Source organism: Leguminivora glycinivorella, chromosome 10 (genome assembly GCF_023078275.1).
Source record: "Leguminivora glycinivorella isolate SPB_JAAS2020 chromosome 10, LegGlyc_1.1, whole genome shotgun sequence".
NCBI lineage: Eukaryota > Metazoa > Arthropoda > Insecta > Lepidoptera > Tortricidae > Leguminivora > Leguminivora glycinivorella.
The window spans coordinates 370,726-382,296 of NC_062980.1; the positions used below are offsets into that span (position 1 = coordinate 370,726).

At 34.1% G+C, this 11,571-nt stretch overlaps 1 long non-coding RNA gene across 1 annotated transcript; it reads left to right on the forward strand.

Annotated features, from left to right (window-relative positions):
* Positions 1-5,837: 5,837 nt before the first annotated feature.
* Positions 5,838-9,331, forward strand: LOC125230630. Its single transcript, XR_007177540.1, has 6 exons — positions 5,838-5,889; positions 6,189-6,291; positions 6,632-6,752; positions 7,005-7,075; positions 7,540-7,625; positions 9,305-9,331. It is a non-coding gene; the product is annotated as an uncharacterized LOC125230630 (long non-coding RNA).
* The last annotated feature ends 2,240 nt before the right edge of the window (positions 9,332-11,571 follow it).

Here is an 11,571-nt window from a genome sequence, read left to right on the forward strand (position 1 = left end):
TATTTATTTTGTAAGTAATTTCGCAATGAAATATTTTATCTGTTACTAAATGTTACATTGAATGATATACTCAGGAAGCATAATAACCAATATTAGTCATTATTATTTCTTTGACTTGTAATTGGAACCAAGACATAATATCGGAACGTTACGCAGCTGACAACTGTCAGTGTCAGTATTCCGTCCATGTGAACGTAGTTTGTTGATAAATACGTTTTTCCAACCTGTTTTGCATCAAATAATAGTGAATTTTATGAGTGAAGACGTGACTATACATGTGATAAACCATCAAAGATATTATTTGTTAAAATATTCAATGAAATCCCGAAGGAAACATGCACCAAAAAGTTGGTCAAGGAAAAGTTGATTCGCCGTAAGTTTTATATGTAATAACGAGTCCATTTCCTCGTCATAGACGCTTGTTCTGTTACAACTCGCCCCCAGATTAGATTTATTTTACAAATACAAAGTGGTTTGTAAAAAAATCTAATCTTATTTAGCAAAAGAAGCAATAAATTGAATAAAAGTTTAATATCTCTAGATCAGTCGGAAATATCCCCCATTTCTAATCGTGTGGTGTGTATTCCAATACTATGCAACTGCTAGCGACTCAGTTTTGAAATCAGCTCATCAGAATCTCGACAATGAACCATGATAACTCCTTCCTCAGAGTCCACGCATCGCCAGGGATACCAGGTTGTGAATCTGATAGGTCCTATTAACCCGTTCTTGCTAGCTCGTTCCCCGGTCGCGGCGAATATTCATTCCATCCACACTGTTGGACCGGAATAATTATCGTAATAATTTCAACGAGTTCACAATAACTTCCCACGCAATTACGAAGAAACCTTTAGAGCTCTCATTATAAGTCCAGAGCCTTCAATCTCCATTGTCGGAACTCAAACCAATTTCTCTACCTAATCACTCCAGCCACATGTTTTGGCGCATGTCTCATACTTGAATAAAATATACCGACTTAAAGTTTGCTTGGGTGTGTGTTTTTTTTTTTATATAAAACAAACCTTAAATGACATAACCATGTACCTCAACTTGGTACCACATCCTTGATCAAATGAAGAAATGATTTGATGATACTAAACTTCACATATTTGAACAAATAACAAGGAAACAAATATTGAAAAGAGCCTCGTTCTCACTAGACGATATCGGCCCTTAAATATGTCGATTGTCAAATACATCCCATTCAAGATGAGGTGTGTGGATTCAGTGTGGGTCTTATTACCTTGTAGAGTGAGTAGCCACAAAAAACTACCCTTGAAATGGGTCGAATCCAAATGGATTTTAACCTAACCGATAAGCTTTTTATGGCTAATGTGTTTCCCTCAGCCCCCCCGCTGTTTATTCCCCGCAAATTCCGACCAAACTAGTTTTGACCACTTTCCAGCGCTGTCTGTCTATATCAATCCACTCATTCTATAAAAAAAAATTCAAGACACACATCATTCAGTCATTCATCCCATTCAAAACATTCTTACATCTATAAACATTCATCATCTCTAAATTATTCACACACACACACACAATGTAACCATTCTTACTTCCTCATTCGCTCTTTCACTCGATCTCAACAGAAAGCCAACGCTTTTAAAAGTAATCAAAATAACGAATAAAAATGGAAATAAAATTACACAATAACTTCAAAAGTTTACGTATCCCATTTTACTCCACTCTACCCTGACTCGAAGGCAAAGAAAATTTCAATTTATTTATGATAGGTTTCATTTTATACGTCTATATTTCATTTTTACAAAGTATTTATTAACCGCAAACAATTTGACAATGTGTGAAAATTGTTTGCTGCACATACTAAAAATAAAATGTTCGTACGGACAAAATGTTACATTTTATGTAAACATCTTTTATTTCACAGTCAATCACTGTAAGGATTCTACCCTGTTTTCAATTTCCCTGTCTTTTTGTTCATTATTACAGTTCATAATGCAAAATTGATAGCATAAAATGCAAAAAATTATAAAAGTAAGTACAGTCACTTAAACAAAATAGTGGCCCTCCCTACTCCGATCTTTGTAGAACAAAATACTGACCGAGTTATGCTTAGAAACGAGGATCTGCACCGGTGATTACCGATATTGTACAGTATACCACCCTATATAATGTAAAAAAAAGTGATAACGCATAAACAATAAATATCACTGCTAACTGTAATAACTAAAATGAAAAATAGTTTATCCACCGCTCTGAATTTTCTAATGTCTACCCCAGGTAGACTAGATACTATATGTCCAATTATGATTATATTAAAAGAATCCAACCATACAATGAATGTTCAATACATTCTCTATACAAAAAAAATTCAAAAAAAATTGTTGTCCACATAATGAACCGACTTCTTTATCTAGATAATAAAAAAAAATCCGTATTATAGATTTACATCCACCATACACCACTTTATAATCCTAGGAATGAAACTACTAAATGACAGTGAAACTTTACGATGGGCTAGCCAATAAGGCCCTTTATCACACAGATCACTATAGAAATAAAATTAATTTTAGTCAAAATTTTGACTTCTACCACCCTGATAATAATAACACTGCATCTCAATAAAATTTTGAAGAACTCACGACGCATTTAAAATAATGATAATGATGATGATGATGATAGGAAAGAAAAATAATAATGTACCACATAAGTATGCCACACTGAAAGAAAACTTTTACTAAAAGGTCATTGACTTGTAACCAATGTACACATAAAATTTACATTACACATCATGTAATGTTCATAATAAACGCATATTACAATTTTGCAAAAAAAATAATTGCAGTTTTGAAGTGGTTTTCATATTTTCAATTTTTTCCCGCAAAATATGATGTATCCTTAATTTTGATATGGTTTTGATATTTTTTGTAAAATATAATGTAACATCAAATTTGATGTGGTTTTGATAAAATATATTCCTTTTTTTTTTTTCAAACTATCTGCAAAATTTTATTTTGGTTTTAATTGCCTTATGATAAAATACAAAATGATGTCATAAGTAGGTTCAAAATACTTTTATTTGATTGGATAATAATATAACAAAATAATGAATTTTTCTTGAAACGAGCTTAAAACTTGTATTGTCCTATTCTATGTCTTCAATATTGTATAACATGCCCCGAAAGTCTTTGTAACCTCAGACAATTTATTCCTTCTTCATTACATTTGCAGCTGCAGCAAACTTTGCAAATTGTTAACAAACACGACAATGGGCTGAGGAACTTGGTTAAAGGTGTCTCTCTTCCTTTTTTTCTTTTCATACTTGGCTAGTTCTATGATGAGTTCTTGAGTAGCTAATGATGATGATTAGATCCTGCTGGCCTCCTGGTAATATTTCAAAATTTTCCAAACTATTCTCTTCTCAGTCGGTGTCATAACCCAGGACACCATGAAACCTCTTCCGAAGACACGCTGCAGACTTGATCACAATCAGCATAACCGCAAGATCCAGTTACTTATTTTTGAACACAGCAAGTAACTTGAAACCAATGAATATTTCTTCAACTCTAAAGTTGGCTAGTCCTTATTTGTCCAATCATTGGTCAAAAAATAAAATATTGCATAAATCGAATATCATAAACACTTGTTATTTCACTAGCGTTACTAAGCATGCACTTAAACACACACTGAAGTTTTCACCGCATGTTTCCACCGTCCTCGCTGATCCACTATGTTCAATGACAGAACACTGCTGTGGTAAGAATCTATCTTAGGTTAAAACTAAAGTTAAGTTAAAGACTTCCAATAAACAGAGGGAAAGATAAAATAAAAATCACAAGCGTTAAAATATTTTCCAAAAAAAATATGCCAACTAAGGTTGCAGGACCATCTAGGTACTTTAACCATATGAGACGTACGTCTCATTTACGTTCACCTACAATTATTATTATTATTTTTTTTTTCCTCAAGTATGATGTCTGATCGCTAAGTGACTTTAATTTTTCTAACTCAAAAATTACTGCAGACTATAAAACTCCGTCTTGTTTGCTCAATAAAACTAGAATAGGGTAAATTAACTGGGGTTTTGAACACTTACATATATGTATTTTTCTTGATCGGCATTTTCTGTTCCATTCTTCTGTTTAGTGTGGCATAATATGGCACCACTAACAACATAATCATATTGAAAATCTTCAGTAACACGTTGGTCCTATGAGCAGGTATGAGACCAGGCTCAAAAACTCTTACTCCTCCGTTAGTTGACATCAAAAGCCGGGTACTTCAACTCGAACGTCCCACGAAATATCTCAATGTTCACTTCATGTTTTTCGCGTCCAAACTGTTGCTAACTCTGTCTCCATGTACTCAAGTCTTGCACTATTGCACTAACACCTTTTTTAACTAACTAATTATGGCCTAAAACTAATTGAAATTACTATGTTTTCACTAACAGAGCTCTTCGTTTCAAAACGTAGTTAACTCTCACATTTCTCTACGTGTGATAATAAGACGTCACTAAAAATCACACATGCTCCTACACTATCAATTACACTAATTATTTGAAGCTACATAACACTATAATTTCAGTGAAATCGGTTTTCTTAAATAAAATTTAATAACTTCGCGCTCAGATTTTTTTTTCGTAAGGAACTGTCACTGTCAATATTGTCATCCTTAACCGTTTTTTTTTTCTTTTACAATTGTCCTCATGGGCGTATTTTCATTGTAAACACACTAATGTGTTTTTAGTAGTCACAAACATTAAATCAACAAAACAATTATTTGATATCATAAATTTAGCCTATCATAATGTTCAAATATTTGACTAGTTATTAGAAATATATAATTGTTTTTTTTTTTTTTTTCATAATTTAATGAAATCGAACGAAAACTATCGTGTAAATTTGTCAATGCGTAGGAAATCGCGTGTGCGCATCGGTTTACAAAAGTGTGACCACATTAAAAATATATTGTGAGATTCTTTAAGGATCTAACAGACGGTCGGACCGCACTTGTAAGGGGACATGTGTTAGGCCCTATTTACAAAATACCGTTCAAAATCTACACAACTTGAATAGTTTGATGTGATTTAAGCAATAGAAAATTAAATTAACAAAATCTTTTGTATTTAAATACATCTATTGTATTAATTTTACTATAATGAAGTAGAGAAAAATGAAGTAAAGTTTTGTAAATGACAACACCGGACAATAAATTACTGAATTACTGAATATCTTTTGTCGAAAATTGTATGACCGATCAAGCGTACCAACTTAAAAACAATGATAGTTTGTGTAATGTCACCGATAGAACACCTTTTGGCGAAGATATATGTTATCTGTGGTTAAATTATTTTCTCTAATCTATGTCATGCTTACCGCTAATCCGCTTGTTCGCGAAAAAATGGCAGATCCGTTTTTGTTTTCTTTAGCTCATTATTAATTACGTGATCTACAACTAGAATTATTTAAATATTCGCTTTATTTTAATCTGCTTAAACAATACGACAGGCAATTCTGCGCCGACGCCGGTCATGAACCGTCCATATTCGCCATTTTGTCATTTAGCAAACTAAGAAAATGCAAACAAAACATTATTTGCCCTAAACACGCGTTACTTCTAAATAATTTTGTCGACAAAGTGAGCCTGTTTTATCAAATTGAACTCTGAACTGCAATTGCAATGTAATTTTCCGTTAGCGAAAGTGAGGTTACGAAATTGACATGACATTATTGTTGGAAAAAAAAAACGTGAATGCAATGGACATGTGTTTTGTTGTGTTTCTCATCAAGATAATAGAAGAATTTAGTGCTCATACTCATGATCTAATGAGCAAACAGCCCATGCAAAGGATGTCTTATCGGGCTATGCCTCAATTGATAAAGTGAACTAATTGCCTACTTCAAAAGCAGTTTTGCATGAAAGGTAAGCTTTTGTTTTATTATTTGATGTGTTTTCAAACTAGTCGTCGTTTTCGAAACCCAGCAGAACATACTTGCGAACTACAACGACTAGACCGAATATATATGGTGAAATGTTGCTTATTTCATTGTTCTGTCGTCAGATAAGTTAATGATAATAAATTTCCCCACGTTACTCGTACTTTCTGACTTTCACATTGCCTAAGAGGATCTTAAATATTCTAAATGTACGTGAAATAGTCCTAACTGTCAAAATATATTTGCTACTTTCAAAGAGGTTTATATGGTTGTTTGATTTTTCAGTCAACATCTAATTGGAATTTACAATGCCCGATATTTCTACACATCTGCCACAAATTTTATGGAAATCAATATTTATAGAAACTGAACATACCTTGGTTAAACGGTAAGCATTAAAAATATGTTCGACTAATTTATTTGATCTAGGCTACCTAGTGTTCTTGGAAATTGTAACGTTGTTTCCGTACCAACATATAAACTTCTCAATTATTTTTCTGAAGCGCTGGCTTATGGGCTATGGAAAATAATATTTGTAGGACCTCAAACGAATGTCATGGCATTTAAAAATAGGCATTGAATCTTGTCCAAACTTTAATTTTGTATTTTTCAAAGATAAAACTTGACGTCTGATACTTAAATAAAATTATGTAGACTAAAAATCCAGACTTAGCATAGATTTTATTTCTGCTACATTGAGTTTAAACAATGTATGTATTAATTTTCAGTATATGAAATGGGTAACCATCCTCGAAGAACATCAACCAGCTGTCGGCAATGTGCAGGTGGACTGAGGAATTTTCCGGTGTGTCCTTTATGGACTGTACTCCGTCTTAGCACTATCCTCAAGTAAGTACAAAAAATCATTGCCACTAAACAGCTACTTTTAACTTAATTAACTCTACTTAGTGAGTAAAACGACTCGACAGGAAATTATAGTTAGAAACATGGATATGGTTGTTCTTCTTTTTTTTTTTTTAACCATGAATGGCCTAGATAAATATAAACAATCTTAATGATACGTATTTATAAATAAGATTCCTTAAACATACATACACCCTTTTTTTTTTTTTACTAATCTTTCAATATATACAATTTCAGGTTTTACCCGAGAGGCCATGCTTCAGGTTGGACCGTCTTCCATATATCTACTGACTTCATATAAATGAAAGGTACTTATGTTTTATTATAATAACACGTTCTAATTATTAAATTTAAAAGTGAACAGCTCATGGCATCAATATTATATTTAGAAAATTTAGTGAAGCGAAGCATAGCGAGGCATAGCGATGAAGTGAAAAATTAAACTTAACTGACTCATATCATTTTATTGGCTAAGCAAACTTATTACTAACTCATTTATGTCCTAGCTCATGTAGATATGAACTGCTAGGCAGGGGTTCTCAAACTTTTTAATATTTTTTTTTTTCTTTTGTAAATTTTGCTGTATGCGTTGTTTTTTCTGACACAATATTTCTCACGGGCGTGTCTTAGTTCCAAAATTAAGCGACGCGCCCCCGTGAGTAGATAAACGAAATAATATTGTTCCCAATTTGGCAGAACCCCACTCTAAAACTAAACCCTTTTATTTCTTATAATATATGAACATTTCTAATGTCTGACTATTTCTTTTCAGTCTCGCTGATCTGCACAACCAGCTCATGTTCAACGTTACTGAACTACAAAGTAATCCGACAATCAGACTGGACCCGGTCATATCAGGTAAGTTTACATACCTACTGCGTACCACATACTACATACGATTTCTGAACCTCAGTAAAATATGGTTTTATAGTAGTAATGGTGCTTATTATCTATGCCTACTTAACAGGAATATTACAAGTTTCAATCAATTTTCATAAAATTATTTGAGCAATTGTGACAATGAGCAAGCAGTGATGGAGTTAAGGTATGGCGAGGTACGACCTCCCAGATGCTGGTAATGCTAATATTTCGTAGGATATGTTTGACATGGTTGTAATGAAGTACAGTATGTTGGCATACTCCTGACTTGTGTAATATTGTATAAAAGCTGTGTACACAATCTACCGAACATAATGATTGTATGGTTTTACACTTACTATTTTAGACTAGCCTACAGCTTATCATGTGAGATAACGAACTCATGTCATATGAAGCTATTGAAAATCTTGTTTATACATACATACTTATTTGTATTACTACAGTAAAAATATATACGTATAGAAAGTTGAAATTCGTACAGTGCATTTAATTTATTGAAATAATTGGCAGACATAGGCTACGGTGACCTCTTACCATCAAGAGGGACGTATGCTTGTTTACTACGGATGTAATATGAAAATATATGATGACTTATAAGCTAATGAACTTAAATTAGTCCTAATATTATTAATACCTATATCTTAACAGACAGAAACCTGTTCTTCTCATGGCTGCACTACAGTGACAATATTTGGTATAAAACAATTTGCCAAATTATTGTATGATGTATGAAATCCTGTCAGCCAATATGTAGATTATAGAGTTACAACTGAAATGCAAATAAACCATCCATCGAAGGATGTACTTGTCATAGTACCACATGCGTGTAGCTATTCAGCATTCATAGAAAAATGGCGGGACGCCCCATATAATATTGTACTTCAGCGCGACAACGAATAATCGCGCCCCCATAGCCATTAGACTAGAGCCTATCTTCTTGTATTACTAGGTCTTAAATCTAGGGCTTAGGTATCCTAGGTTATCTGAGATAATATAGTCTTACACCTAGATTATGATAACGACCTACTTACTGTCCTAACTAGTAGTTATCCTGCCTATAAATGAAATTCTGTATAACAGACGTCTTCCAGGAACATACATAACATCAGAGAGTGTTCATGGACTATATAAGACAGCATCGAAGCTATCCGATCTCCAATGTAAAGCGCAAACGTGATGTAAAGCTTTCAAAATAGCCCTGAAGATGGCAGAACCTGCTATGAAAATGTACTAGGCCGATAGAGCACAATTTGTTTTGACATGAAATTCTATTGCTATTATACATAGTGTACACACTTATGTTTCCAATTCCGGTCACGAGGTGGCAAACTCTTCTAAAGTGCTTAGCTCCGCGCCTCCGGCCTTTTATTTTAGGTACATGGGTATTTTTTCTATAAGTACCTAGTATTTTACGTACTAGCCCCGCCTATCCCACAGCTAGAAAAACATACATTAAGGCACAGAATAAATAATAGTACTTCGCATAGGCGCAAAGGAACGTCAAGATGTGCCAATGCCAACAATTGCTACGTAGCAATGCAACCAAATGGCCTAATCGGGACGATGTTTAAACCACTACGATTATGAGCTAATTTCCTAGAAATAGATTTTGTCTAAGTTTACTACGCTACTTTAATTTTATTATTTTATTTTTACAGATACCAGAGGAAGACGAAAATATAATTGATTCTGCATACTGATGCATGACTTCGCTCGGAACGCGGCAAGAATTAACAATGGAAGAAAATACTACAGACTTGTTTATTAACGATAAAGTTATTTTTGTTTTTATGAAATAGCGATTGAATAAAAATATTAGGTATATGAGTTTTATTTAGAGATGAAATAAGTCAAGAAATACAGCACACCCACTCGTTTTCACAACAACAAATGTAGCCTGGTAAGGCTAATTCCTATTATTTATTTATAAACCTTGGTATCCAAGATGTGTTCTACAGAGCACATCTTAGATCCCTTGGGCACGGAACCAAATGTAACTAAACCTCCGCTCACCTTACTTATTTACTTACTTACTTGACTAACCAACAGTATAGCTAACCCCCCTTTAAATATACCCCAAATTTGGCCTTGTGATCGTCTAGCGTGAATAAGTAGAACCCTTCGATGTGAACCGCGATAACCTAGATCCTTTAATGAGTATCAGCTGTATTTTTGACTAATTTTTAAATTTTTATTTATTTATATTTTAAAGAAGAATAAAGGTTATTGTAGCATAATAATATAGTGTTATAGAAGAGTATTTTATCAGATTTAGGCCTAGAAAGTTATAGTGAGAAAATTAATGACGTGATGAAGAAATTTTAGAATAAAAGTTAGTGAGTGAAACATACATGAAATAAATATTAAAAAATATTTTAGAAAACATCGGCTACGCTCTATTTTCGATTCCGGTTTGGGGTGAGAACTTGCGATACCGTCTGGAATCCTTAGGCCCAATCAAACCACATTATCGGGCATCCTAAGCAAGTAAGCCTGAAGGGCTATCTATCTACAAACTAACCCCTTTTTTATTTTGTTTCTTTTCCCTAGCTAAACCCCCCTTTTCCCCAATACTGCTAATAGACCATAACTTCTCGATCTTTCTAATGTTTTATCGAAACACCGAGCAGTTGCTAACTTTTATAAGAAATAAGTAAGTCAAACTTTTCTAAGCTTTAGACTTTCCATCAGTGGACGGCGCTCGCATGCCACTGGGCCCTATAACAAACCTATGCTTTTTATTCCAAAGAATAGTTTGTTTCCTAACCAACTTGATAGAATTTACCTTGAAAAACCAGTTAGCAACACTAAGTGTCCCGCAGCCACACCGAAAAATCAGAAATTGCTACCACAATTATTAATTTCACTCAAATAAATTAAGTAATAAGAGATTTTATAAATTACCAGTTTTACCACATATTTTAAGATAGTAAACACCACATTTAAAGTCCATTTAAACCATATAAATAGTAGTAGTTAAATTATTTCTCCACAATACACGTTGACCAATTATATTCCAAAACCAATCATAAAAGAACTCTACTTTCATAGAAATAGTGTGTGACTCTACCCTAATCCTATCGTTTTCCCTACTCTAACATATCTGAAACACAGACCGTCACTTACCATAGATCTTGTGTTCAGAATATGCACAAGTGTATCCCTACTAGAACTGTACAGTTCAGCCAGCGAAGCTGAGATAGGCAACCTATAGGCTTGTGTTCTTATCCCCCCCTCTGCTTTTGCCCGCGGGCTAGGGTAGCAGAGAGTAGATCGCCCTATCCGTGTATATATCCAGTATTCCAGGACACACCAGTACCAGCCACATGAGAGACCCAGCTGCGATCAACTTTACTTAGATGTGGATCGATCACAACCGAAATCCCCAGCGACCAACGCCAGCATGGACTAGAGCACCGAGTAAATAAATATAAATATATATAGGACCCCAGCCTCAAATACTGCCGACTTCAGTGAGCAAGGATTACTCCTAATGCCTTTCGTCAATCGTGAAAGTCCTCACTTCCATCTAACAGTTGGACTCTTTGAGACCGGTGAGAAAATACGCTTTTGTAAGTATAGAAAAGCGTCCAAGCCCTCCACTTGGAACAAAAAGACCCCTAAACGCCTCTTATTTGACACCGTAAGGGAAGAAGCGCCTAGCCGGACAACAGTCTGTCACAAACAATGATCTGGCTTATAACTTTCACAAAATAACCCCATAGAAAATTACTAAATTCAATTTTACTGACCAACTAAACAAACGAGTGAAGTTTCCTTTACGTGCTATAATCTAAGCTTAGTTTTGCAAGAATTACTCCCTACAAAACCAAACACAGACTTATCTCCAAGCACCAGCCATACATCGACCCAGTCTTTGTATTGCTTGACGGCACTCATGAAACAAAGCACAGAAAACTTCACT